Source organism: Eubalaena glacialis, chromosome 4 (assembly GCF_028564815.1).
Source record: "Eubalaena glacialis isolate mEubGla1 chromosome 4, mEubGla1.1.hap2.+ XY, whole genome shotgun sequence".
NCBI classification, from domain to species: domain Eukaryota; kingdom Metazoa; phylum Chordata; class Mammalia; order Artiodactyla; family Balaenidae; genus Eubalaena; species Eubalaena glacialis.
In genome coordinates, this window is record NC_083719.1 from 74,913,396 (window position 1) to 74,918,312 (window position 4,917).

Genomic DNA, 4,917 nt, shown 5'->3' on the forward strand with positions numbered 1-4,917 from the left:
AATGATTATATATTAGGAATCTCTGTATGTTTTCAACACTCACAAAACATTTTTTTTCTTTTTAACCTGACAACTGTTCATTTGATTGGTGACAAATTTGTGTGCCATAAACCCAACATGAATGGATTGCTAATCAGTAGATTTAATTGCATAAAGGAGGTACTTTATTTTATACCTACCAACATTTTGATACTAGTTGATATATACTATAGTTATTTCAACTACAGTATGTATCTAGTATTAAATTAGCACATGATTTAAAGGCTGAGTTGGCCATAGTAAGTTAATGTCACAACTAATGTAAAGAAGACTTAATTGTAAACATGCCATTTGTCAAGTGTGTACAATTATAACTATGCCCAGTTAAAATGATAAATATATCAATTGAAAAGAGATTTTTCTCTTCCTATTCTTAGATAATGGGTTTTTTCCATCTCAGTTAATAAAAACAATAATTAAAAATTATTCAAGGAAATATCTAAGTTATATGTAAATAAAAATGAAAACTTAAGAGTTTAATATTTGAGGAGAAATGTCTGTTGCTTAAAAATGCATTTTAGACCATCAAATTCCCTAAAGCTATGGACTCTACCATTATTACAGATAGGAAGTATTGCTCTTGATCAATGTATATTGAGAACTTAAAGCAAAAGCCAGAATTTTGATCTTTCCATCCAGTTACTTTTGAGGCATTGCTATAATGATAAAAGAGAACATCTGACAAATTATTCTAACAAGTATTTTTCTCAAGTAATTTGTTCTTAAATAAGGGAGGGAGGTCTCTAATCTGATATTTAATTAGCGCTCATCAAACACAATCCAAAGTTCATAATCATGCCACTTAACCCTCAGTTTTCCCTTGGCCAGGTGCCTTTTCGGTTTGGGATACTTGTCAGGCTACTGAAAGTTGTTATGAGTACTTTTATCAACCGTAATGATGAGCAAAACAATTCATGGCTTTGCATAGTCTATAAATCTCCATTTGCCAAAGGAATTATTACTGTGTATGGATTACAGTCCACCAGAACACTGGGAGTCTATCAAAGTCTATTATTTCAATTCACTGTGACATATGCAGTTATGAGATCCAGGAAATGTCATTGCAAGTTGACCCCCAAGAAAAATGTTTGAAATAAGATTGTTCCTTTTGGGTATTTCTTCCCTCAGCATTTACTCAATACCTTCAAGCTTCTTTGTGATCTCTGACTGTTCCCAATGAATCAGTTCTCCTTCATATCTCTAAAGACATTTCCAGGTCTCTCCCACTTCTACACATGGCATTACTTCCCTCCTCCTGGGTTCACAGCAAATATTTACATTGATAATTGATCACAGTGCTTTTTCCTAAGTTTCAACATGGCTTCAGAATCTTTCTCAAGCTTGCACTCAAAAATAAAACCACTATTCAATTAGAATCAACATTGGAAAATGTAATGTATATCCATCCTTTGCCTTAAACCAACTAATAGCTGGAATATTAGACAGGTAGAGGGGAGTCAAAGCAATAAGTCAATGCAGTAATTGGTACTTTTAATATCTCTCAAAGAAGTTGGTTGGTTATAAATAAAGTTCACGCGAATATGTGTCGTGCAAATAGTCCAAATCGTTTATGAAATATGGAGGGGGGGCAGAGAGGAAGGGAGGAAAAAGGAAGAAATAATTTTTTTGTAAATATTTTGCTTTTGGCTTATATGATAGTTTCCTATTGCTACTGTAACACATTACCAGAAACTTTGTGACTTAAAACAATACAAGATATTTTCTTATAGTTCTGAGGGTCAGAAGTTGAAATGGCATGTATGGGACTAAAATCAAGCTGTTGACAGAATTGTTTTTTATGGAGGCTGTAGGAGAGACTCTGTTTGTTGCCTTGCCTTTTCTAGCTTCTAGAGGCTGCTTGTATTGCTTGACTCATAGTTCTTTTCCTCCATTTCAAAGCCGCAATGGTTGGCTGAATTCTTCTCACATCCAATAACTCTGAATCTCCTGCCTCCCTCTTCACTTATAAGGACCCTTGTGATTACATTGAATTCATGGGGATAATCCAGGATAATCTTCCCATTTCAAGATCCTTAACTTAATCACATCTGCAAAGTTCCTTTTTACCACATAAGGTAACATATTCACAGGTTCTGTTACTTAGATCAAGAACATCTTTGGGGAGCCATTATTCTGCCTACCAGAGTCTCTATCTACGAGCAACAACAAAAGAAATAAATCAGGACAAGGAGATTTAAATACCTATAGTAGAGGAACTATACTTTAAATATCTCCTTAACAATCTGCTTCTGATCATGTTTCTAGGAATGTAGTATACTGTTGTAGGGAGCAGGAAGGAGGGTAATTATGCCTGGGTTGAACCAAATCTTGTCTACTCATTTACTTACTGTGTGTCCCTAAGGGACAAGTTACTTCAGCTCTCTGAGCCTCAGTGTTTTACACCTGGGAAGGGGGTGATAAAAATATGCTTGTCTCAAGGACTCCTTCTAAAGATAATATGCTATAGTCCATGCAAAGTGCTTAGTACAATCCTTGGAACACAGTAAATCCTGCCCTTATCTTTCCTGGACCTGTTCCTTAAAACACATAACATATTCCGTCAAGTACTGTTAAATGAATGTTGTATGAATGATCTTACCAATGATGCCACTGTTGGATTTAATCATTTAATGATGCAAATTTCTTTGATTCTTCTTTGTACAGCATAGGAAATAGCTTAGAATGCTTAAACTCTAGCACTTTAGTCATCACCCCAAACTCCATACAATGAAGACAATGGCACATTTAACTCTATTCTGGTCATTTACCATCTGGTAAGCTAAACAGGTCAGAGGTAACTTTTAGATCATACTGACCATCTTAATAGAGTTAAACTTTACATTTTTAAGATGTGATAAAACATTGGTAACTGAGATGCAGTCTTCATATTATTGCTTGAGACTTTATTAAATCTTTGTTCATTATATGTAGTATTAGCCAGTCAATATTCATTTAGCTAACTAAAGCTTTTAGAGTTCATGCTTCCATTTCTTTCAATATGACATTTTTTTATGTACAACATCCAGTTCCAGGAGGAAATTTTTTTTGACAGGTACAATTAATATTTTAAAACTGGATGGAATAAAATTAACACCTCCATGGCACCAAAGCAAAGCAAATCAAGAGAAAGGAAGAGGAAAGTCTTACTCTTCCCTAGACAAGCTAGAGAGATTAGCTCTAGTCTAGTGACTTTTAAAATTAAAAAAAAAAAATCTAACTTCTTAATCTGGGGTATAACATAGCTAATTGTGTTAAAGCATTTTAGAACAGATAAACAGATCTAATTTTACTTCATGTTTTACTCTCAAGCCTCTAATGCCAGTCCAAGGTATCAAAAAGGCATGGCTTTGGAGGAGAGTAAGGACAATATATCAAACAATTATATTGAACTACTCTATGGGATAAAAATAATGGAATTTCTAGAACAGACCTGGATCCAGTCCAAATATATCAATGTCTCTGCATCCTGTTGTACTTCCCTGTGCTTCATCTCTATCTTTCAGCAAATCAAATCTACCCTGTGTTCAGATATTACATGTTTATTTCCCAAGAATTTTAACTCTAGGTTATTTTAGGGTTGTCAAATTTTGAAAATGTTACCAGTAATTTTAATTAATTTCATTTCATTCAAAAAGACAAAATCATCAAAAAACAATAAATACCTCAGTGAGCAAAAGCTAGACTGTTTTGTGTCAAGGCTTTTACAAAGAGAGAGCTCATAATTTTTCATTCTGCAATTAAAATAGAGAAAATTTCCTCAATACCTTCTAGACTTAAAAATTAAATTTAGAAGCTTTCTATCCCAATGATTTTATTGAAAGTATTGTACCAATATTAAAAAAACCACAATGTTTAAAATATCTTTATTCAACATTGATCTGATACAAGAGACAAAAATCCACCTTGTTATTTTGGGTTGGATATGCTATCTGGTAGGCTTTCCCAGGGATTTAAGTGACAATATTTCTGATAACTCCAGAGTGTCAGTTGTTGAAAGTTCTTACCATCAAATATATGAAAGTTCATACCATCTAAAATAAAGATGTTAAATTCCAACCACTTAATATGAATCTGAATTCCCAGAAAGCAAATCTATCCAAATAAATTTCAAGTTGATTATATTTGAACCTAGTGAATCTGATATTATAAGGCTGATAGAAAGATGACTCAAATGGAAAATTCTAATATATATAAGCTAGTAGAGAATATGGATTAAATATAATTAGGCTGAACTAAGGTTACTCATATTAGTAGAAAGATTATTAGCTACTGGAAATTAAAGGAGTTTTCTTTCACTAGAAAGAACTAAAGATAAGTTGAAATTATTTGCGTAAATAAATAATTATTTATTAATAGATGAATTATACACACATTTTTGGGAATTAGACTAAATTAGAAAGAGTACATCTAAGAGCAGCCTAAGGAAGCCATTTTGCCACCTATTTAAAAATGATTAATCAGTGTTTGTGTGCCACTGGCCAGAGATGGCACGTACAGAGCAAGTACTACAACTTTTCTTTCTAAATAATAAGTAGAAAAATAAATCTCATTGATTATGAAACTTTTTTCCATTGAGCTTAATATCTGGTTTCTAAGCAACTACTACTAATCTACTTAATTTGTAGGTGAGATGAGAATTATTTCTCATCCTTGAAATCAATTATCGCAGAAATATACACCATCAAACCAACTGCTTTTCTGTGAAAGTTTGGCATTACTTTGGATTGCTGTCAGTAAGTAGAAATGTTATGGGGACATAAAGGCATATGAAGGGGATATGAAAAAGAAGATTAATTGGAAGAAGTATTTTTGACCACTTTAGAGTTTTTGTCTATATTTTTAAAATAACCAACATGAACTTATTAAATCAAGGAATAT